This window comes from Heteronotia binoei, chromosome 1 (assembly GCF_032191835.1).
Source record: "Heteronotia binoei isolate CCM8104 ecotype False Entrance Well chromosome 1, APGP_CSIRO_Hbin_v1, whole genome shotgun sequence".
NCBI classification, from domain to species: domain Eukaryota; kingdom Metazoa; phylum Chordata; class Lepidosauria; order Squamata; family Gekkonidae; genus Heteronotia; species Heteronotia binoei.
Window position 1 is genome coordinate 33,810,765 of NC_083223.1, and position 25,379 is coordinate 33,836,143.

At 42.8% G+C, this 25,379-nt stretch overlaps 1 protein-coding gene across 1 annotated transcript in view; it reads right to left on the reverse strand.

The window, feature by feature from the left end:
* The window catches only part of KLHL29 (kelch like family member 29), a 713,901-nt gene that overhangs the window by 174,482 nt on the left and 514,040 nt on the right, over positions 1-25,379 (reverse strand). The gene's annotated exons all lie outside the window — the stretch shown is intronic.

The following is a 25,379-nucleotide window of genomic DNA, read 5'->3' on the forward strand; positions in this document are numbered from 1 at the left end:
CTGAATGTAACTCAAAAATCCTACATTTCAAAGAGGAAAAAAGTTTTCCTGCATCAATAAAATTAGAAACAATATATAGATATAGATATATATGTATATAATCATTACCACAAAATATTGAAAACGATTTCTTTTGTCATAATAGAATGCAAGAACTGCTTTATCCTCTCCAAACACAATTGACTTTTAAATTTGCTGGGATTAATGCTGAATAAAACATGACATTTATGATGCAGCATGAACTTGACATGTTTCAAAGAAAAAAAAATGCAAAACTTGCAAAAATTCTTATCTTAGGCACACAACAGAAGGCCTTGAGCTAAATGACTGGCAAAATACAATAGCATTCAATAACATTAAACTAGAAGAACGTGTGTTGGGAAAGCATGCCTACTGATGATAACTGGAAAAATCCTCAAAGAAGCAAGCACACTGTTAAATATATTAAAGCACTGGTTTTAAAAAAAACATATAACTGTTCTATAAGTTTTCCCCCTTTGAATTTCATAAAGCAGACTCAAGTTTACAGAATTCATTGAATGGTAGCAATTCATTTTTAACACTAGAGAGCACAAAATCATCACTAAGGGTATTTCTGTCATGTAGGAACTCACTTACCGTGCATAATGCATCATCCTGGTTATCACCTCCTTTATACTCAAGAGAATAGACCAGTACCATGGTACATATCCTTGTATGTGACTGTGGAAATGGTAAGCAACTCCTTAGTGAATGGCCTCCTAAACTAATGTACCAGAATGGCTACAAAGGCAGATAGAACATACAAGTCTGATAAAGGTGCGAGATGTCATTTAAAATAGTGGTGGCTCTGTGACCATTTCAGCTTCATGTATGTTGTCTACCATTCTACATTTGCAATAGGTCAAGAGCTTCATTTTCCTCATTACACATTTTCTTCATAGATCCATTCTCCTGAAGATCTTTTAAGAACAATATTTTCCTTTTGCTTCGACTCATTTTTACTGTTCTAGCAGTTCTAAAGGTATTTTTAAAGTGTTGCTGTCATTTGCACGTTAATAGAAAAGCAAATCAGGCCAAAATATTCATGCTTTGTTCCTAAACCATGGCCACTCCCAAAACAATAAATTGTCAAATGAATGTCATTTGGTAAAAAAAAATAGCAGGCATAAAATTAACAGCAATCCAAAACAATTACAACAGAACCTTACAAACATTGAACATGTATATTGATGATACTCAAGGATATCCAAGTCAAAACAACATAAGCAACAAATATTTTTTCCAGGCCTCATCAACAAAATGTTACCTGGCACATTGATATCTATTTAACAGAAGCACAATGGTGTCTGAAAGGCTAATTATTCTGTACGGAAATGGGTCACTGTTCTCTGGAGAGAAGGCAGATCATTAGAGATGGTACAGAAATAACAGCAGGCCCATGTCAGATCTATATTAGAGCAAAATAAACTATTCCATCCTCTAGGTGCCATCTCAGGAGCTATTTTTAAAGCATTCACTACTGTTAAAATGCAGTAACATGTCTCAAAGACACACAAAACTTTCTACAGGATCAGGCAGGGTCACTTTCCCTTGGAGAAGTCTGAAATCTTTGAGCTGGGAGCAGGGTGATCTTTTATTCGCCTAAAATGTGACTTAGGTCCCCCACTGCGTAGAATCTAATTAGTAATCTGACCCACTGCAGGACACACGGTGAGACTGTGGTCTTTGTAGGCTTATTTCAACAGGGCCAATCTTAAAGCCTGAACTGACCCATACAAAATATTACAATGAGTTTCCTAAGGTTGGCTCTGCAACAAGTATACATCTCAAGTGGTCTATCACAGATGGTGCCCTCAAGTTTCCATTTTGTTTGCCTCTCCTCCATTTTGACAATGAGACTAGTTCTTTTCTGCCAGTTACATGAGGCCTAGAAAATGAGTTCTGGGATATCTACAACACAAAGGTTAGGAGTCAACAGAAAAGGGACGATTTTGTAAAACTCCACATACAAGCACATGACGCCGCCATATACTGAATCAGATCATCTGTTTATAGTAGCAGTGGTTCTTCAGAGTCTCAGGCAGAGGTCTCTCAGTTCTTAAAGGTGCTGCTTTATTTTATTGCTTCAGGTCAACACAGCTGCCTACCTTGATCATTCCGTATCCATGATAGAGAAGTATCAGTTTTGTTGAAACTGCTTCCCCTTCCTTCAATAGTCACAGTAAACCAGGATTATTGAACTTTTACTGTTGTGTCCTATGAAGTACTTTAAGGCTTGTTATTTCCCCTAAGTCTCCCTTAAGCTAAGTCTAAGCTAAGAAACCTTATTTCCTTTTCCTTTTACCTTCTAAATCATCCTGAGACTTCTGAAAATTTTTACATGTTTGTAACAGTGTTTGGGAGCTGAAGCTAGTGCAGAACGCTGTGGCTAAACTGGGAACATATGACCCTGATATTACAGAAATTACACCAGCTATGGATCTGCTCAATTCAACATTCAATATGTTGTTTTTGTCCTTTAAAGTCCTAGGGACTGTGGTATATGAAGCACCATGTTCTCCCATAGTTTCTTGCCCAGGAAGTAAGATCACTGGGAGAGACCCTCGTGACTGTTTCACTGATCAAAAAAAACTTGTTTGGCAGACACATAAGATAGGGTCTTTTCAGTGGCAGCCCCACAATTATGGAACTTCATTTTCAAACTTAAAGAGGTAGCTGAAGATAGTTTTATTTAGGACTGCATTTGACTACTTTTTTTTTAATTGACAGTCCTAATTGAGATTTTAAGCTGTTGTCTTTTATGTCCTCTATAGAAGTTGTTTTATTTTTACTACAAGCAGCCTTGAGTAGAAAGGTAGAAAGGCAGCTAATAAATGTTTAAAATAAATGAAATATTTATAGGAGTTACCAAGGATAACACAGTAGCTCTGAAAGTGAAAGTGGTATAGCAGTCAGAGTGCAGGAGTAGGACAGGGTGTGCGTGTTGAAGTCTCAAATCTGCACTCTGCCATGAAGCACACTGGTGATCTAAGACCAGTCAACCTCTCTTGAACTAACCAATCTCATAGAGAGTGGGAGAAACACATATACCACCCTGAGATCTATGGAGAAATAGCAGGATGAAAATACGATAGACTTGGAGGGGAAGTCTATCTCTCTATTATAATAAAAGTCTTAACAACACACCTGCTCACCCACTGGCTCATCAACTACCACTCAAGTTCTGTTGTGTTCCATCACTGTCATCTACCCACTCATGCATTCAGAATAGAAAGTAGGCAGTGGCGGAAGGGAGATGGCGAAGAGACAGGGAGTGAAGGTGGTAATGTAACTAGGTGGCAAGACCTGGTCCCACCGGGAGAGTTTTCTCAGAAGCCATGGTGGCCACATTTTTCCTGTCACTCCCTCCTTCCCTCCTCTCCTCAGCTTCACCCCAGGACAGATGAAGATTGGGCCACTGGGAAAGCTGCTAGCCAGAGGCTGTTGCCAGACAACCGAGCTTGGTTCTGTCAGTAAAGGGAGATACCTCAGCTGAATATAATGCCATAGAGTCCACCTTCCAAAGCAGTTATTTTCTCCAGGGGGAGAGAGATCCGTTGTCTGAAGTTCAGTTGTGATACCAGGAGATCTTCAGGCTTCACCAAGCTACACTAGGCCTGGCTGCTTGCTACTATTCAGCAGCAGCCCCCCCTACAACAGCCAATGTGATATAGCAGTTAGCACTTTAGAGCAGGGTCTGCCAGACGCAGGTTCTTGCTGTGGAAGCTGACTGGGTGATTTCAGAGCAATCACAGACTTTCAGCCTAACCTTTTCACAGGGTTGTTGTGCAGATCCAAAGGGGGAGAGAATGATGTAAGCTGCTTTGATCCTCACTGTGGGGAAAGACTGTACTTTTCCTAGGTAGAGGCTGCAGGGAGGAGGGAGGAAATGGAAAGCTGAAGTCAGATCAATTCCCCTACAGAAAACAGCTGCCCTGAGGTGCCTACGGTGTGGTATGCCATAACACAATTATGGCAGGCAAAAAACTCCAGATCACGCTACAAGTTCATGGTGATGCTAAATGCTGTAAGGCTGAATATGACAGGAAAAGGTAGCAACAATGCACTGCAAACAAAAGGAATGCTGAGCTTCAGCAACTGTGTGACCATCATCATGCCCCCCCCCCAACAATTATTCTTCCTTATCTCCATTCTGGGTCTCCTTCAGGGCTTTGAGCCGCCACAGACACATGGACACACACACACATGTGGGGAGGGGGAAGTCAGCATCTGTGTCAATTGCGGGGTGGGTAGGAAGACAATAGGGGTAGGGATCAGTGAATGCCAAGGGTTAGGGGTGGGTGGAAAGACAGCAAGGTTGGGGATGAGTGAATGTCACGGATGGGGCGAATAGCGGAGGGCCAAAGGTGCAGGGGTAGTTGAGAGGAAGAGGTGGTTGGGGGTGAGTGATAGTTGGAGGGGGTGGGGGGATGGGAAGACATCAAGTGTGGGGTGTGTCTTCACTTGGGTGGGTGGGAAGACAGCAAGGCACTCACCCAGAGCCTCTTTCAAGAGCCCATTGTATTTCCCCCTAGAATGGACCATATTCCTAGTCTTAAAAAAAAAAATGAAAAGTTCAACTAGCAGAACTTGCACATCCAACGAAGGCAAGAAACGAATCAGTTGCTATGTTATGACCAGCTGTGGATACGAAAGGATTTCATACTTAGTGGTAAATACAGGTTTTCTAACCCTGTATTGTTAATGTGCAAAATGGTGGCAGAAAAGAAGAATTTGCTAAGAAAATGTAGCAAGAAGCGGCGTAAACCTTCTCTGCCAGCCTGCCTCTCTTCCCTGCAAACCTATTCCTTATCCCAACATTTAAGAAACATGGAGAAGGGAACTTGTTTGCAACTGAATAACTTTTCATTTGCTATGTTTTACCATGAGGGGAACATGCTATTCAGAATCTTCCTGTTGTATGCAATCACTGTTTTGTCTGTTGTGTATCCTGAAGATGCAAGTGTTACTGCTCTCAGACCAACTGGGGATCACAGGCATCAGAAGTATATTCTCCACATATGTGTGGTAAAATATAATCACCAGTTTCTCACAAGTATTGCTCCCCAGGCTTCTGTTTTCCCCTGGTGCAAGTGACTGATTTTGCACCAGCTGCTCCGCAGGCACATTTTGAGCCATGGCCCTCCTCCAGTTCTTCTTGCAGCTTTGTGATGCTGTCTTTTAAGGATCATGAAACCATGAGGGGAACTAGAGGGAGCTGCACCTCAAAATGTGCCTGCGGAGCAACTGGTGGGAAATGGATTGTTTGTGCTGGGGGGAAACAGAAGCTGGGGGTGGAGCAACTCTAGTGAAAAACTGGTGAATGACTGAAAAGGAATAATGTGTAAGGTCTATTGTTAGCCAAAGGGCTAAGTCACTTGTCTGGAACAAGTTCATGAAATATGTCGCTTGAATAAAACAGTATCTGATGTGATGTGTCCCACAATGACAAGTGGGGAGCACAGTGGTCTGTTTTTCAGCTTCTTCCCACACAAGTCACTGAAATGGACTTCTGCATCCGTGGAGACATGAAGTAACATTCTTCAAGTGATGACATCCAGGTTTCTTTGACTGGAGGCATTTCAAGTAGCTAAACCCACCAAAATGCAACTGTGCTTCAAACACAGCAGGGACAACATTTTAAAGGGTCCCCCCCCCAAAGGAACACCAGTCCTATCAGCATGCCAGCAGCCTTTTCCCCCATTTGTGGTAATGGTAATTAACATCAATGCTGAAAGGAGACATTTGCTTAACAAGACCACCACAGGATCTGTTACATAATGGGCCTCTGTAATAGATCAGCCAAAGAATCCTACTGGGTATGACTACAGGAAGCTGTTACATGAAATTACCAGGAAAAATAGACAACCTAGTTCAATCTTGCAAAAGGTAACTAATAGCTTTTTGTCTGTGAAACCAAAGAATCCATCTCCGGCAATGGTTCCATCTCTTTTGCCTGGAACTGAAAGAAAAGGCTAATGGATAAAAAATAATGCAATGTCTGATCTAAAAAAAATGTTTATGAGCCAGCATTCTAAGGCAGAGGTCACTTGACCAGTGCTAGGATGTCCCAGGATTTCAAATATGTTCACACATTCATTCAGGCAGGCCTCAGATTCAGTGGGAGCTCACAGGAGTACAGCTCCTGAACCTCTCTGAGAGTTCCTCCTCCTCCTTCTGAGAGTTCCACCTCCTTGTCCATTGAATAGTAGGTGCAGCTGCATAACAATCCCTGGATGAGCTCCACCGCCTATATTTCTACAAAACAACCCCTGCATTCAGGTTTATATAAACATTTATGTTACACATAATTATCTCTAAGAGCATACAAATACTAACATCCATATTCAATGGATGGCATGATGTGACCACTGCACGTGAGTCTGGAGATGCTTTGAGGCTTGAGGCTCAGCCAAGTTCACATGGAGACATTGTGTTAACTGAAGTTTCCCACCCAGACACTGTACTTGCTGAGACTTCAAAGCTGGTGGTTGAATGTTAGTGGTTGTGAAGAAGGCAGCAGCCCCCCACACTCCTGCAGTGACTGGGTAAGGATAACTGGTGTGTATGACTGGTAAGTTGATGACATACATTCCTCCCTTTCAATATGCCTGGTGAAGTGTTTTTTACCAACTCATCTCTGTATGTGGAAATGTATTTTTACACATACAACTTATTATAAAATAACGTTATTCATGTTATTGCATTCCATGGTGTATTTGTATTTCTCCTTCAGCTAAATGTTCCAGCATTGCACAAGATTTCTTCTTGTTTAACAAACACTGTCAGTTGCAGAAAAGGACCCAGTATTTGACTTATAAAACTTATTTAAAAACATTAAAGAGTTTCTTAACATTATCCAAATTCAAGAATGATGATGATGATAATATTGGATTTATATCCCGCCCTCCACTCCGAATATCAGAGCGGCTCACAATCTCCTTTATCTTCTCCCCCCACAACAGACACCCTGTGAGGTGGGTGTGGCTGAGAGGACTCTCACAGCAGCGGCCCTTTCAAGGACAGCCTCTGCCAGAGCTAGGTGCAAGTGGAGGAGTGGGGAATCAAACCTGGTTCCTCTCAGATAAGAGTCCGAACACTGAATCAGAATTAATTTCTCAATGACAAATGCTACATCTTCATCAGATAGATCACCCTAACTTACTGTTTTTATTGTTTTCAGATTTATTATAAACTAAAACACCTATCCAGATAACAGCTGTTGTATGTAAGCAGTAGCTATAAATGATTTATAATATACATGTCAGAATTCTTAAAAGCCAGTGCTACTGGTGAGTGGAAGGTCTGACCTGGGAATTAAAGTATCGCCTGTTCTGGATGGGGTTGTACTCCCCTTAAAGGAACAGCTCTATAGGTGGTTTTGGACCCATGCTCTGGATAAGCAGGTGGCAAGTATGGCCAGGAGTGCCTTTTCCCTGCTTCAGCAGATCTTTTCCTGGCAGAAAAGATCTGGCCACTCTGGCACATGCCCAAAGGACATCTAGACTAGAGGACTGCAATGCACTTTATGTGGGGCTGCCCTTGAAAAATATTCTGACTTCCGGTTTCAGGAGGAGCTTGGAGGAGATTGATCGTCCTCAGCTGACACTGGTGCCTGGAGAGTGATTGATGGGCCAGCTGCTGTTTGTTCAGCTGAGGAACTGGCTCACAACTCTTCTAAGTCTGTTAACCCTTCCAGCCCCTCCTCGTCAGGGCTCATGACATTCTGAGTCCCTACTTTGAGTTCTCCCTCCTTCTGTAATAGGAGGTAGAAACCCCAAAGAGGGCCTTCTCAGTTTTGGCACTAAAACTCTGGAAATCTCTCTCTAGGGTGACTCGTCAGTCTACCTCTGTTGCTATCTTCTGCCAGCAGGTGAAGATTTTTTTTGCTTCCTCAGGTGTTTCTTCAAAGATCCCGCCTTTCTGCCCTGTTTTTTAAATGCTGCTTTTGTGTGTGTATTTTAGTTTTTATTTTAATGATTTTTTTTTTGTTTTAATGGTTTTAAGACATGTTTTTATTACATATGTTTCTAATCTGATAGTCTTGGTGGTCCTTATGGGGGCAGAAAGGCAGGATCTAAAATGGGATTTGAACTGCAAAAAAGGTGCTTTTAGAGTCCAGTATGCAAAAAAAAAAATCTAGAACCTCCCCATGTCCACACATTATTTTACTGCCTTTTTGTATCCATTGTTCCCCAATCTGTTGTTGCTTTGGCAGGAGGGAACTGAACCAATTGCCTAACTAAGTGGACTGATGGTTTCTGTCAATGGACTAGACACCCAGATGTGTCACCAATACTCCCTCTAAGCTGTGGAGTCTTGTGAGCAAACATTCTACTTTGTGAGCTACTGGAATTAAAGTTGTGAGTGAGCAATTTGGCTACTGCATAAATTAGTTTGTTCTGGGGCCATCCTTCCTGAGCTAAGACAAAAATGTGTGAGCTGGAGGTTAAAAAACTGTGAGCTGGCTCACACTACCTCAGCTTAGAGGGAACACTATGTGTCATTTATTGAAAGGAATGCTGTGTAGAAGAGTGTGCATCCAAAAGAATGGGAGTGTTGGGCTGTTTGCCTTGGCAAAGGGGATACATCGCACTTTCCAACTCTAGGCCCTTTGCCTAGAGTTTTACATTCTTTTACCAGAAAGATGCACAAAATGATCCAACAGGAGAAATTAATTAGCAAGGGGCAAATGCATACCCTGTACTCCATTAGAGTTGAGGATTACTGCAATGTTCTGTGTATCCATACAATCAGACAATCAATTCCTCTGGCGCTCAAAACAGGACCAGAAGACCTGCCAGCTTTCTTATCCTACCCACAGTAACCCGCAATGCCAATGATACTTAAAATTTGTAACATCTGGGACAGGCACATGCAGATGCATATTAGAAAGGATCCAAAATAAACAGATTAATATACTGGGTGTTCAAAATTAGTTCATACACTTTGGATTGCTTTCAGAGCTGGGCAGCAACAAAGTGATACCTACCGCCATGTGTCCAGATTTAGGAACTTCAAGTCCCTTATGCAACACTGCCCAGAGCACAGTCTCTGCTAACTCCTTTGTCCTCCCTAAAGTGGCAGAGGAAGGCAGCAGAAAGGTGACCCTGCAAACTCCGTGGTAGGTTCTGATGGCCTGGATGCTGTTGCTTTAGGGCTGGCAGCTCTGGGTTGGGAAATTCCTGATAATTAAAGGGTGAAGCCTGGGAGGGGAGGAACCTCAGTGGGGTATAGCAAAGCATACAGTCCATCCTCCAAACCAGTTGTTTCCCCCAGTGGAACTGATCTCTGTAGTCTCTGGAGATCAGCTGTAATTCTAGGAGATCCCTAGGCCTCACCTGGAGGATGGCAACCCTAGCTTGGTCACAAATGCTTATCACAAGGACTTTGAGGCCATGTAATATTATTTGAGTATAGAACAAATGGTGCCTGAAATGACCTAAAAGTTCTATATATATGTGATTTATCTAGCTCTGACTTGGATGGCCCAGACTAGCCTGATTGCATCAGATCTTGACAGCTAAGTGTGGTCGGCCCTGGTTAATACTTGGATGGGAGACCACTAAGGAAATGCAGGGCTGCTATGCAGAGGTAGGCAATGGTAAACCATCTTTATTCATCTCCTGATTTCAAAACCCTGTGAGGGGCTGCTATAAGTTGTTTGTGACTTGATGGCACTCTACAGATATAGCAGGAATACAGCAAAGTAAACAAACAACACCTCTCCCCAACTTCAATGAGGTCCAACCATAATTTTTCCTTAAGCTTCGAGACACAGAATAAGATCTGTGCCGATTGAAAACTGAATAATTAATTCTGACCCTGCAACCTCCTCTTGATATATATTCTTCTTTATCCTGTTTTACCGGCTGTAATTCAAGGTGATTGCAACTTACCAAGGGTTAGTCGAAAAGTAGCCAGGGAATGTCTGGTCAAATGGCAGGACTCGGTCAAATGATAGGACTCTGTTCCGACTGATATGTCTCCTTATGCATTTTAAGGTACCACAGAAAATGGCTGGTTAACTGGAATTTAATATCTAAACAGATCAAGCCATCTGTCTGTCTTGAGGTACCAAGAAGAATAAAAAGAAAACAAAATAACAAAACAAAAAAACCACCCTCTTAAACACTGTCTTCAGTTTCGTTTTGCTGGTTTTTTTCTTTTACTTCAGACAATAATTAATTAAGCATAACAGAATATAAAATTTAAAGTCAGGGAATAGTAGCTGGCTACACCAACAGAAAACTTAAGTGGTCAGATAAACAAAAATGTACTACATATTGAAACTAAGCCTTCTTCATGATATCTGACTGAAAGATATGGTGCCTGAAACGACCTAGAAGTCCTACGTATATGATTTATCTAGCATATTTTCCTGGCACATTTTCCTAAGCAATATCCATACACAATGCAGCTTCATTCATCTGAGTGGCTGAGAGGACATCCATTGTATTAGGATAGCAAAGGTACAGGGGGAAAGAAAGTAATATTTCCTCAAGGTTATACTTTGGAAAGGAGTTATATGGGACACATGCAGTCAGTTCTGTTCATAAAAACTTTTGAGAAATTAAAGATAATTATTGTTATTGGAATTTCGTTTTATGAGATGCTGAGACAGAAGGAAAGGAATGCAGCCACATAGTTGTGACTATTCAAACACTGTCCAGTTTTAACCAGAAATCTAATTCTGATTGTTGTATGTGTTAGCAGACAGGTCTGGAAAATCTAAGAGATGCTTAGGGGAAGGTTAAAATATTTATTACAGGATGATCTGGGTGGAATTCAAATGTAACCTAATTGCTTTTAGCAGAAAACTAGCAGATAGCTTTTAGACCCTTTTGATCTTTTCATGTAGCATAAGACATTAAACTAAATGTTCTGGAGTGCTGAAATCTTTGAACAGTCATCACTCCATGTGAAAGGGTAATCCACAAGGCTTCTTTCCAAATGCTGATCCAGTAAGGCAAACCAGAACACAAACACAACATTGCCAAATTATAGAAATAACAGAAGTCAGCAATGCCTCTCCCTTTAGTAATACTAGTAAGAAGCATTTTTTTAAAAAGTCATGGATAATGTGCAAGAGGAGCTTAGCAGAAGATAATGAAATAGTACTTTGCACAGCCTATGACCATCTTCGGCTGAGTTAGTCTTTAAAAAACTCACCTTGTCTTTTTAATGAAAAAAACTGCAAAGTGAACAAGTTAATGGAACTGTTTTATCTTGCTTCTACCTTCCTCCATTAGCCCTCCCCCCCCAGTGTGTATGAAGGGCAGAAGACCCTTCTTGGAAACAGGGTGAAATGCAGGATGCTGGGTGGGGGGCAGCAACCCAAGTGAAAATCAACATAAATAACTCTTCTTTCCTCTTGTACAAATTTTTCTGCGGCTGGAGCAAAGTGTGTGTGTGTGTATTTGCCAACTGCCTCTTCTTGCTGCAATTCTCTGCCAAAGCCTGTTCCCAAAGTTCTCCTGATTCAGGTACAATGAAAGGGAATGAAACTGCCAGAACCTAGTGGAGAACACCCCTATGCAAACTTGCTGTCTTCACAGCTCCTTAGATCTAACCATCTTACATGGATCCTTTCTATTAGGCTGCTGGAGCAGGAAGGGAGAAGATGAAGGTAATCTAGCCTGGGATGTTTTCTGGAATTTTCAGGTCCCGTTTTTCTTTAATATTCCTGGTGGTTTGCACAATGGCTACATGCAGACTATATGTCATATGTATATATGTCAGGAGCCATCTGTGCTGAATGCTGGTAAGGCAAATGTATAAAGGCACATAACACAGAAACAGAAAAGTAGTTCCAAAATCTGAACCTCTAAGAAAACAGGAGCCTACTTGAGGATGAACTGTACAATCCAGGGGATGGGGGTGGGTGGATTGAAAATACTTTCCCCAGGTTCCAGCCAGAAAAAACTGCAGTTACAGCTGGCTACTGGAAAAAGCCTCCATGTGTGGACCTCATGTCTAAGGTCTATTTGCTTTATTTATAAACATATAAATTATTGTAAACATTAATCTTTTAGATTTTGTCATTTACACAAGAAAATCCAGGAAGCAGTGTCTACTGTAGAATTGCCAGGAGACTGGGGGAGTATGGGGATGATGTTACTTCTGGGAAAAATCTAGAAGTGATATCTTTCCCCTCTAGGAATCATCAGAAACTCTGTGGTAAAGCCAAAAAGTTTTTGGTGCTTCCTAGAGAGCACTGACATAATGTCTAGAGTTTTCCCAGAAATGACATCATGCCATTGGCTGGATGGCCATTTTTATTTAAAAAAAATTCTCCTTTTGCAACTGAAAGCGGCCATGGGGAAACCAGAAGTGAAGGATTCCTTGTCCCAGCCAGGGAACTGGCAACCTTGGATGACAGCCATATGATCATTTAGCATGCCACTCATAAATCTATCAGTGTGTTCTTGCAAATGGAATAAATTCTGCCAGCAGAGCACAATTTTACCTCTGCCCTCTAGCTGCAGCACAAAAGACCCAAACTGCTGCTCCTGGGGGACACAGGACCCTTAAGAAGAGCATCTCGATAAGCATTTTGGGTTGTAGAAGGAAAGGGATGGTGAAAGTTCCACTCTATAGGCAGAAACCATTCCAGTGGATCGGCACTATCTCAATGCATTTGAGAATCCTTATTGTGACATATTGCTATACTATTTCATTAGCAACTCAAGCGTCTTTGGGTATTTTTCTATTTTATTTTTTCAGGCCCCACCAGGGTCTGCATGAAGCTGTTTCACAATGTACTGTATAGCAAGACTACATTTAAGGACTGTTTCATATCCTGTGGTAGGCCACCACTGCTGTTTCTTCAGAGCTACCTGTAAAGCCTTGCTTTACAAAAACCTCCTTGGGATTCCGGAAACAAGTTAAATCAAATATAGAGATCGCTTTTATAACAGCTTTCCGAGCAGTGTTATTGCCGCTGTCATTATGCACCCAGCTGAAACTCATGTGTATAGACGCGGATGTAAGCACTTTTTCTTAATACGTACAACTCAGTGGACACCAAAGAAAATGGCAATTCTTTTCATGAAGTACAATGGGATTTTAAAATGTCTGCATGGAAAACAGAAAAGAGGCAATTTCCAGTTCAAACTACTAGTTGCAGGATGGCTTTTTAATTCTTTGAGCCATTCAAACAGCACAGGCCTCCTGAAGTGTTGCTTCCAAGTCATCTTAGACATATGTTTTATGCACTCCTCAGATGATGTGATTCATGTGTTCACTTCTTTATACTTGTAGTTTATGATTTGATGCCTACTCAAATTCAGTAGCTCCCCTTCCTCAATTCTACAAATTCACACAAATGTAAGCATAAGACTTTATTGTCACAATGCAAAATTGTCAGTAGGCAGATGTCAAAACACTTGCGTCAAACTTCAAATTGTAAAACTCAGACGAGGTAAGAGATGAGTACTACAAAAATCTGTATCTAAAAACAGATATGAAATACCTTAACAAATGTGTTGAATTTGGAAGAAATTCCTAGCCAGGTTCATCACTGAAGTAATGGTACATATTGGCCCACAAAGCCAGCATACCTAGGGTTGTCAGGTCTGTTTTGGAAAATACCTGGAAACTTTGGGGGTAGATCTGGGAGAGGGTGGGGTTCGGAGGGAGGGGCCACAGCATGGTACAGTGTCACACAGTTTACCATTCAAAGCAGTCATTTTCTCCAGGGGAACTGTTCTCTACCAGTTGGAGAGCAGCTGTAAAAGCAGGAGATCTCCAGGTCCCACCTGGAGGCTGGCAACCCTAACATATCTGCAGAATTGCCTATCAGGGCTGACCCTGTCTTGGTGTGGTTTGGCCTCAGTAGCTCTCTGAGTTAAAACACACACCTGAAAGAAAAAGGTTTACTGAAGAAAGTAAACAAGGCGTACACAGTAGCTCAGTGGCAGTACAGTGCACAAAAACAATAATAAAACTGGCAAACTATGGAGTCCTAACACAGAGCAGTTGGTTCTTGAAACAAAGAGTTACAGAACATAATACAGTATATATTCCTGGCACCAATGAGGCATAGGAAGGAAAGGATAAAAGGGAGGGTAGTAATTCTTCTCACTAACCAGCCAGTCATAAACTCCTGATCTCAACCAATCATTGGGCATCACCCATGGAACTTTCCAGGATGACAGTGAGTACGCCCTCCCATACCAGATGCACAGCCAAACTGTGTGAGCTACTTAGCAGGCCCAAGTGAATTGCCTTGACAAATGACTGCGGGGGGGGGGGGGAGGGGGCAGGGGGCGCTACCCTGCAGGGAATCACAGAATAGTGAACTTAGCTGGAACTGAGTGGAAAATTCCTTAAGATGGCTTCTTTCTTGACACCACCTCTCCCACTATGCTCTCCTGCAACAACTTTGCTCATCTGAACAAAGCCATCTAAAGGTGCTCCTCTGCAAATAGGTAAGCTGGGAAGCTGCCTGTACATGTGGATGGCTCCCACCATGTGAACTGGCCTGCCTGAGAAGACTGGGCATTCTGTCATTCTGCAGAATGTGCAAAGCAGTACATTTCAACAGGGTGTTTTTAAAAAAGGGATTAGAACTGCAGTAGAAGAAGAGCATAAGAATAACTTGCTGGATAAGACCAAGGATCTCTCTAGTCCTGCATAGTATTTCACACCTTGACCAGCCAGTTTCCTAAAGAAACAGGCCTTACAGGCAGAAGCCTTCCTCTGACATTGACTCCTGGCACTAGTATTCAGAGGTGTGCTGGCCTCACTGAATCTGTCTAATCCTCTTTTAAAACTATATATCTTCTGACCATCACTACCTCTGCTGACTGTGAATGCCACGATTTAATTACTTGCATAAGTAGCTAGCTGGAACAGTTCAGGAGGAGATTTTTGTAGTCCATGGCAATGATTGTAGTCCATGGCAATGATGATTGTATCACTTGCTTTTACTACATTTAATGTCTTGTTACTGACTCCCTTCATCGATTATAGTATACCCTGCTGTTCTCCAGTTCTGCAATCCCAGTCCTGCTGCAGTGTTCATTGGTTGTCTTATGCTGTCTGATTGCACTGTTCTATACCCTGCAGTCTTCCTTGAGTACCAGTGAAAAAGGTGGGTTATAAACAAACAGACAAAATAGTGACTATCAATGGTTACTCAAAAGTTGACTATGGCCCAAATTCTGGGAGGAGGAGTGACACCTGAAGTCTTGAAAGAGTGGAGAAGGCACCTCTTCTGGAAGCAAGGGAGGACAGGGCTGCTGCTACACAACACCAACAGGTGTGGCATCCAGTCTCACAAGCAGCACATCCTCAGACCGGGTCTCACGAAGAGGCATGCCACCTACTGCAATTTTAATGATCATGTGGTATCAAGAGTCCACACTAGGCACCCACTCAAATCAAAACATTCAAAGTACACATACATATCTGATTGTTTTAATAACTTTTTGTACACTGTGAGAAATGAACTAGCTTTGAACTAGAACAAATACCTTCATGATTAGTTTTATTTTATTTTAACCCAATGGCTAGTTGATTGGCAATTTAATATTCACATATACCAACATGATTTAAATATGTAGGTTTTTGGGATTTTTATTGCCTCCACAAGGAAAGGAAGTGATCCTTTGTCCTACTAATCTAGCTAGCCAGCTTGTCAGTGTAGACAATGTGTTAAATCAGACAGATGACTTAGAAGAGAAAGAACAAATGCTGGCAGTTGTATTTTGCAAGATGCAAAGGTACATGCTAGGTGTAACCGAGAACAGCCTCTTGCTACTGCAATATGTTCAAGAACACAGTTCTGCCAAAGTTGAAGTGAAATGATGCCAAAACAATATTAAGTGGGAATGCATTGTTTTTGCTGATACATTTTAGGCACTTTGTGGTTGCTGGTGGAGTGCTGCTATCAAGTCAGCTAAATATGGAATCCGCCCCTCCCCCCAAATACATTAGAAGTGTTAAGTCTTTATTTCACAGCTCCTACTTGTGTGCTTGTTATTTCCTCTTCAGTGGTTTTAAGTATCATACCACAGCTGAGCAGAATTTGGGCAATCTGGTACATATATGACATTACACTACTAAAGGCAGCAATTGAAACTTGAATACAAGAAAGGCTGTAACCGCCCCTCCCCCCAAGAGCCAGTTCAGTGCCACAGAGCTGCATCTCATCCCCAAAGCAATAGTGAGGTATGGGTGGAATGGACTCTGGGCTCCTCGTGGGGCAGTCATGTGGATGAATACATATGCAATACATATACAAACTAGGTTGCCAGAAACTTGGGACATACTCTGGAGAGCCAGCAAAGAGGAAGTAGATTTGAGCACAGGTTGCCAGATTCCCAAAGCAGTGAGTTCAAAACAGTTATGCCACAAATAAAGGCAAGAAAATATTAACAACATGCATCCAACTACCTCATATCACCATTGTCATTGGGGTTCCCAATGTGGTGCCCGTGGGCATAATGGTGCCTGCCAACACTTTCCCTGGTGTCCACCAAGTATTTTTAGAAAGTGAGTAGGACTTCTACCCAGCGAGGCTTCTGATGGCTCTGCATTGTCTACAGATTTTTTAAAATGTTGCTTAAGGATCTTGCTCAAAAATATTGCTTAAGGATCTACAGCATAAGGATCTTCACTGTGTGACTACAGCAGACATTTTGTGACTGGCTCCACCTCCTGCAACTGCCATTTTGTGGCTGTGCTTACCATGCCATCTCAGCACTCCAGAGAAACCCACAGGCTCAAAAAAGTTGGGGACTCCTGATCATCAGTCACTGCTCTCCATCTCCATCAAGTGCTGTCTTTAATCATCCTCACTTGGAGATGGCATACACAACAGCACAAAACTGAAAAGTGGTGCAGAAGCTACAGCTCAGGTCTATGTATAACAGTGGGCAATGTGTATAGAGCTTCCTTCTTTCACTTGATTCAAAACCACACTGAAACCAAAGGCTTTACTAACACCAATGGATGGTTAAGATCAGGTTTCAGCTGAATTTCCAGAGTTGAAGTTGCCAGCTGAAACTAGCAAGAGCTGCACTTCATATATATGGATACCTTCTGCTAAAAGACTCAGAGCCAAGTCAAAAGCAGCAAAATTCACTGTTCCTAAACATGCGGAGGTATAAGGGCTGAGCATGCCTTTGGCTCTTTGCCTGTAGCTCACAACTTGTGCCTTCAAATTAGCCAGCCACCATACCTCAAAAGCTCAAAAATAAAAAATAGTTTATGGTTTTGTTTATGTATGTATTTACATTGTTGTTTCTTGTAGTAAGCTTGTTTGGGTCCCTTCAGGGAGACAACAGGACATAAATATTTAAATAAGTAAATGAAATCCAAGAACTTCAGGTACATCTAACAAACAAAAACAAACAATTTCAGGTACATCTAACAAACACATTATCATGAAAAGCCAGCAACACATGCAAGTTAAGAGTATTGGACTAGGTCCTGGGAGACCAGGGTTCAAATTCCCACAATGCCATGGAAGCTGACTGGGTGATCTTGATCTGGTCACTCTTCCTCAGCTTAACCCACCTCACAGGGTGGAAGTCATGAGGATAAAAGGAAGACTTGTAGAACAATACTGTAAGTCACTTTGCATCCAAATTGGGAAGAAAAGCTGGGAATACATATCTAAATAAATGTGTATAAGATTCAGAATGAGCTCTAACCCAATTTTCAAAATGCTTGATCAAGGAAGCAGGTCTCAGAAAGGCCTCCATGGGGATCTACCTGTGAATAAGAATGAACAATACCTGGGCCAATAGTATGACAGAGCAGCTTCATGTCATTTTTTAAAAAAATGGGCCCAAGGAGGTTTAAAAAAAATCCCACAAACCCACGTTACTTCCAAAACTTTGAAAGATTTCCCCACCAAAAGCTGCATCATGTTAGAAGACTTTTACTGCTGAAGTTACAGGTGCTTTAGAAATAAAATGAGTAAAATAATGTTTTCAAAGAAATATAGACATCTAAGAGCTCCTTTCTCAAGTAATATCAGGGTTCACTGAGTCCAGAATGTGTTTTCAGTGCTAAGGCTCAGCTCTGGGACAAGTGATGTAACAATAAGTGCCTTTTCCCAACACCTCCACCGTATAACTACAGGTAGCTATTGTGCACCTGGAACAGGAAAAGAGCTTCTTATATTAGAAAATCTTAAACCCTGAAATTCCTTATTTTAAAAGATGACTCCCCCTGAATGTTTTGTTCTCTACTGCTGATACTATGGAGTCCAAGATGAAAACCAGCATGGTGTAGTGGTTATAGGGTTGCCAGGCCCCCTCACCTGTCTGTTGGGGGGGATCTGGGGGACAATCCAGGGGTGGGTGGGGACATCACATGATGACATCATCTGGAAGTGACATTATTGTGTCGGGGATGCCATGTATGTGGAGGTGTTCTGGGTTTTTTGGGGCAATCTCTGTGGTTAAATTGGGCTTAAACCATAGAGTTTTCCCAAAACCCAGCACATCCCCCACATGATGTCCCCAACAAGATCACTTCTGGATGATGTCATCATGTTGGGGATGTTGTGCAGTGACATCCCTATTTAGGGAAGGCGTTTTCCCTGCCAGCTAGCTGGTTTATGGAGGAGATGAGCCCCTGAAACCGGGGGATCCTCTACTGGCACCTGAGGGATGGCAACCCTGGAGAACTGTGACTTCCTGCTCCTCCACATGAAGCCTGCTGGGTGACTTCAGGCCAGTCTCAGTACTCTTAGAACTCTCTCAGTCCCACCTGCTTCACAAGGTGCCTGTTATGGGGAGAGGAAGGGAATGTGGTTGTAAGCCATTATGACACTCCTGAAAGTAGACAAAAGTGGGGTATAAAAACCTATTATTCAATACAGAAAATAATTTGATCAGGCAGACTTATTCCTTAGATATCAGGAAGTTAAGGATGTTTTGGAAGGATGAAAACCTCTCTTCACAGCAAGTTAAAAATATTACACTTTTGTCTGAGAGTTTAAACAGAGAACTTTGCTAGAAAAGTATTCCTTACATGCCTACAGACACATGCAGCTGCCTGATACTGAATCACACCATTAGTTCATTAAGGTCACTACTATGTACTCTTACTGGCAGTGGCTCTCCAGTAGAGGTTTTTTACATCATTTACCATCTCATCCTTTTAACTGGAGACGAAAGGGATTGAACTTGGGGCCTTCTGCATGACAATCAGACACTCTGGCACTGAGTCATCGAGTAAAGTAGTTCAGGTGAAGCTACCTTTCTGAAGTGGGAAGTGTAATCCAAGAAAGGAAGAGCCAAGCATGGATAAATCTTCCCCACAAAACTATAATGGCAATGCAGGGGTTAATGTCTTTGTCATGCAAGAAAAAGAGGGCTGCAAGCCAAATATTGACAAGACTTCTTAAATGACAGGTACAAACACAGAACATCCTCCGCTCCTTTGGAACTTCCTCAAAGAGACTATTTCTTCCTATAAAAAAACAGAATAGTAAATATGCAGCTGTGGCAGATGTTGGTGCATGAATATTTATATATCAAGAGGCCTTGCGGACATTCTGGGCTACCCCACTAGGCACGTTAATATTTGAACAGATCAATCAAAGCACTGGGTTCATAAAACAATGACAGGCGTACCCCCTATGTCCCTCCCCCGCCCCCGATGAAGAGGCGGTTCACATTCCAAACAACTCAAATAACTTTAATGTGATTAAGAGCAGAAGTTTGTGTCTCTCTGGCCTTCCAAAATGAAGCTCTTGTGCATGTCACCAAGCTGGGACTTTACTTTGTGAGAAACATAAAGCAAAAGTTCTTGCATGCAATGCTGTTGCCTACAGGTAAACTGCAGGATGGATCCTTGTGAATCTTCTTTTAAATAAGGAAAGTATATTTTGAGGGAAATCCCTACATGTACATTATGGTTGATATAAGTTAACTGGAAAAAAATGTACAATGATGCTGATTCTACACAAAAAATAAAAGTGGAGAATGCACACGTAGGCTACAAGAGCGGGATTAAAACATGAGGAATGAATACAAGAATACAGGGCATCACACAGCGCATGGTTGTCCTGTCTGTCCGTCCATAATGACCCATCTTTCCCTATCCATATCTGTTCGCCCGTCTAAAGCAGTTCTAGGCTATATTTCTAAACGCATATCCAAAGCTACCCAAATGTAGAGCCTCCAACTAATGCTAGAGAACATGCAAAAGTGCCCAGTGTTGACTGGTGCATTTATGTATTCTCAAAACTTCTTTTATATTAGCCAGCTATATATTATAGAGAGCACAATAACAAGGTTTCACAAGCATCACGGAAGAATTATGTGCTTGAATTTAAAATCTAAACATAAGGACACACAATGAACTCAAATCTATCAAATCCGATAGGGTTTTTACCAATATTGTCAACAAAACTCTGCTTGTATCTTTGTGTGGGCACATGGTGCGCTAGGTAGGCATATGCTGTGCTAGTGTGGTTCAGTTAACACATGAAGTAACACAGACAATTAACACACCTGGCATTCTTACCAAGAAACAGATAACTAATAGTGTGGTAAAAACTCCAAAGACTGAAATGTCACAGGACCAGCTGCTTTAATTGACTGCTCAGGCCATGTGAGTCCAGTAGCTTCTTAGCGACCAAGCGGATTTGGAAAGTATGAACTTTCAATGGCCAAAGTTCCCTTTGTCTGTTGCCAGGCTATTCTACATTACAACTGGGTATAGTACTTGGACGGTTGTCTTGTAGAATTTCCTTAGTGTGTATAATATAGTGGGTTCAAAGCATCAAGGAGGTAACAGTGATAACAGTTCTTTATTAGAAGCAGCATGGTAGATGGCTGCACTAACAAGACTGGAGAACTGGCTGATGGGGCCATAACTATATACAACTCTGGGTTCCCGCACTAGCAGGTTATTGGGCCATCCAAACTGGTCGGGGTCCTATAAATGGTGCAGGGCAGCAGGTATCAGGATCCGGCTGCCCTTTTTGTTCCTAGTTCCCCAAGCTCCATTCTTCCGGCTCCAATGAGCTAAATAGGAATACCCAGATACTTGACATAATTCTACATACATAACAGTGTGTTTAAGATTAAGATAGTGGTGAGATCCTCATGCAGTATTCCTCACAATATTCTAGCTGCTAACACTGGAAATCAGTAAGAGAATATGCTCTATATTCACTATTCCTTGTTAAGTCATTTTAAAAATATATTTATTTTACTTCAGACTTACCCAAACAGGGACCCAAAGCAGCTTATGTTGTTTTGTGTTACTGTGTCTGAAAAACAAATTTCCATTTTGATCCCAAGTCTGATCAACAGAGAGCCAGTCTGATGTAGTGGTTAAGTGTGTGGACTCTTATCTGGGAGAACCGGGTTTGATTCCCCACTCCTTCACTTGCACCTGCTGGAATGGCCTTGGGTTAGCCATAGCTATCACAGGAGCTGTCCTTGAAAGGGCAGCTGCTGTGAAAGCCCTCTCAGCCCCACATACCTCACAGGGTGTCTGTTGTGGGGTGAGAAGATATGAGAGATTGTAAGCCGCTCTCTGATTCAGGGAGAAGGGCGGGGTATAAATCTGCAATTCTTCTTTTTCTTCTTCTTCTTTCTCTGGGGTTATGAAATATTTTGTAAAATCGTATGCTTGCAGCCTGCAGCGAAGCTGCTAGGCTGCAGAGGCATTGTTTGCCTCCCTAGGAGGAAGAGAGGACTGTCGCCCGTTTGGGCGCGAATTTAGGGGGTGGGGCCTGGTCGTTTTAACAGCCAGACCTCCGTTCCCCTGTTGCAGTCTTTCGACGATCAGGCTGAGGCTGGGAGCGTGCGGCAGTGCTCCGTTGAGCCTGGCCTTGTGTCGGGTCGGCGATTGGGAGCGGTGTGCGTTTGACGGCAGTGGGAGAGCGGCGTGGCATTTGTTCTCATCGGTGTAGGAAGGCTGCGTGGTGTGACTGCTTCTCGACGTGGGATCATCATTAAGGCGGCAATAGTCTTTTGTTTGATCGGGTGGGGGCTCCCCCCTTCTTGTCAGGGAGGGGTTTTTTTTCGTGGTGGCCTTGGACCCCGGGTGGGGACTGGGGGTGAGGGTGATTTTGCCCTCCCACGCTTTTGCCTCTGTCCGGGTAGCTGTTGCTGCCATTTTGGGTTCCCCTTTCTTCTCAGGGGGAAGGGGCCATTTTGAAAGGGCTCCTGTTCCCTTGTGGGCTCCTGTTTCCTTTTTTCTGGGGGAGGCGGCCATTTTAAAAGGACTACTGTCCCCTTTCTTCCTGGAGGGAAGGTGGCCATTTTGGAAGGGCTCTTGCACCTTTTTTCAAAGTGAGGTGGCCATTTTAGAAGGGCTTTGGTTATTGGTTAAAAATAGCTGGGCTATATAAGGCAATAAAAACGATTAGCAAAAATGAAGAACTTTGGATAGATGCACCAATGGAAGTAATATACAAAGAAATGGCAAAGCAGAAAAAGGGTTTGGTAGGGAAAATATATAGAAAGATGATAATAAATAAGGATAAAATAACAGAATATTTACAAAGGAGATGCAGCCATGAAGGTCAGGTATCAGAGAGGATGGCGGATAAAATTATGAAAGGAATAGAAGAAATCAAAGTAACCAAATTTAAAGAACTTGAATATAAATTCCTTACAAAATGGTATAAGACACCAGCACAGCTAGCTAACATGATTCCAGGGTTAAGCCCATTATGCTGGCACTGTAAACTCTCTAAAGGTTGGTATGTACACATGTGGTGGGAATGTTCGGAAGTAAAGACCTTTTGGAAGGAAATTATCAAAATTATTAGAAAAGTATGCAATATAACACTAACTATAGATTTTAATCTAATGTTGTTAAGTACAATAGGAGGTCTGATAATGGATAGGAGTATTAAAAATTTAGTTAAGGCTATGATACTGGCGGGAAAGGTGGTTATAGCTTTGGGTTGGAAAGACAAAAGTAAATGGACAGTAGAAATCTGGCACAACTATTTGTTTGAATTTATACAGTCAGACATCGTGGCGTCATTTAACAAAGAGACAACATGGGAAGGGAAATCTAATGAAATTAAGACCAGATGGAAGACCTACCTAGATTGGATATTGAAAGAAGGAAGAAAGGACATTCAGTGGAAGATTACGACTTTGTGCCCATGGCTGGGGTGAAAAGAAATCTGGCACAACTATTTGTTTGAATTTATACAGTCAGACATCGTGGCGTCATTCAACAAAGAGACAACATGGGAAGGGAAATCTAATGAAATTAAGACCAGATGGAAGACCTACCTAGATTGGATATTGAAAGAAGGAAGAAAGGACATTCAGTGGAAGATTACGACTTTGTGCCCATGGCTGGGGTGAAAAGACTAAGAGTAAAGGGAGGGAGGGAGAGATGGAAATGTATATAGCTACAAATATTTGTTGTAACAGACTAAATAGAATAATAAAAAAAAGTTATTAAAAAAAAGAAGGGCTTTGGTTGGTGGCCATTTTGTGGGTCGCTGTTAGTGGTTCAGGATGTCGGGTGGTAAAGGGTCTGGCAGTTCTAAGGGGAAAAAGCCCCTAAGGCTCCGGCTAAGAGGCCTCCACCCCCGGCTAAGAGGCCTCCACCCCACGGCCTTTAGCGGACCGGCCTGGTTGCAGTATGACAAGGAGTTTCGGACGAGGGCTGCTTTGTATCCTTCCCTGCAGTGGGATCAGATTAATCAGCAGCTGTGGCTGCAGGTCATGTCTCCGACTCAGCCAAACTTGGGTGATCGCTCTGATAGCGGTCATTTGGTGAGCAGGTCATCCATAACGTCCTCTGCATCCTCAAGCTCTCCCCGCGGTTCAGCGAGGCAGGGGGTTCAACTCCGCCTGCTCTGTTGGGAATTTGGTTCTCAGGGAGTGTGTAGCAGGAAGGCGTGCCAGTTTAAGCATGAATGCCCCATGTGCAGTGGGACCCACGCCTTTAACAGCTGCCCGAAGGCTCGGGGTCGCAAGGATCCAAAGAAGCCTGGTGGGGGAGGAGATACCTATCAGGCTAGAAAGGGGGCCCAGACCAATAAAGGTGGGTCCTCTTGAGCATTGGCTGTCCAGGTACCCACGTAGGGCGGACAGTTTTTATGTTTTGGAAGGTTTTAAGGGTGGTTTTAGAATCCCTTTTCAGGGGCCTCGGGCCCCTTTTATGTCTGGAAATCTTAGTTCTGTTAAGGGCTTAAAGCAGGTTGTCAGAGAAAAGACTGCCAAAGAGTTAGCCAAGGGTAGGATTTTAGGCCCATTTTCCCATCCTCCATTGGATAACCTTAGGGTTTCCCTATTGGGTGTTGTGCCTAAAAAGGCGCCGGGTGAATTTCATTTGATTCACCATCTTTCTTTCCCCAGAGGGAGATCTGTTAATGATGGAATCCCTGAGCACTTATGATCAGTTAGGTATACCAGCTTCGACCAGGCTGTTGCCGTGGTGAGACGCTGCGGGGTGGGCGCAGAGTTGGCAAAATGAGATATTAAATCTGCATTTCACCTTCTGCCAGTGCATCCCGATGATTTTGAGCTTTTGGGGTTTTCTTTTGAGGGCCAATTTTACATGGATAGGGCATTGCCAATGGGCTGCTCTGTATCATGTTCTGTTTTCGAGTGATCTTCTTCGTGGTCTCTGTGCTTCACACTCATGGGATAGTGCGCCTGCGCCGATCCCCGAATCGGTATCTGAAAAGCCCGGGATTTTTTCGCGCTCGGCGCCAATGGGCATGCGCAGGCGTCCCAATGCGCATGCTCACCGGCGCCAGCGCGGGGATCCCGCCAGTTCCTTTCTGACCGCTGCGCTGAGAGGTTTACCTTTCTGTTTCCCCGGTCGGTGAGAATTCTTGGCTTTGCCTTTTTTCTCGTTCTTAGCCCGTTTATTGTTCTTAGTTAGTTAGTTAGTTAGTAGTTTGATAGTTTAGTTAGTGTTAGTAAAAAAAAAAAAAAGCGTTTTTTGTTCGTCTGGCGGACTGCCCCTTGGGGTATTTCGCCCTCGCTTTCCCCCGTTTTTCTCTCAGACCACTCTGAGTAGTTTTACGTGCGGCTTCTTTCTATGGAAAGTCGCTGGGGGTTTTTCAAGCGCTGCCGTGCTTGTGGGAAGAAGATCGCCCCTCCAGACGGCCATTCCCTGTGCCTGCTGTGCCTGGGAGAAGCGCACCGAGTAGAGACTTGCCGCACTGTCTCCGCTTTTCGAAGCAGACCAGAAAAAATCGTGCGGCTCGGTTATCGGCGGCGTTAACCGAATCGGCGCTTCGGCCTCATCGACCGATGGAGTCATCGGTACCGAAATCGACCGACACCCCGGCACAGGAGCTTGTATCGGCCGATGCTGCTCCGACACTGACTTTGACCGAACTGCCGGAAGAGCGTGGCTCCACAAAACGTTCCCGCGAGGGCTCGGTGGATACA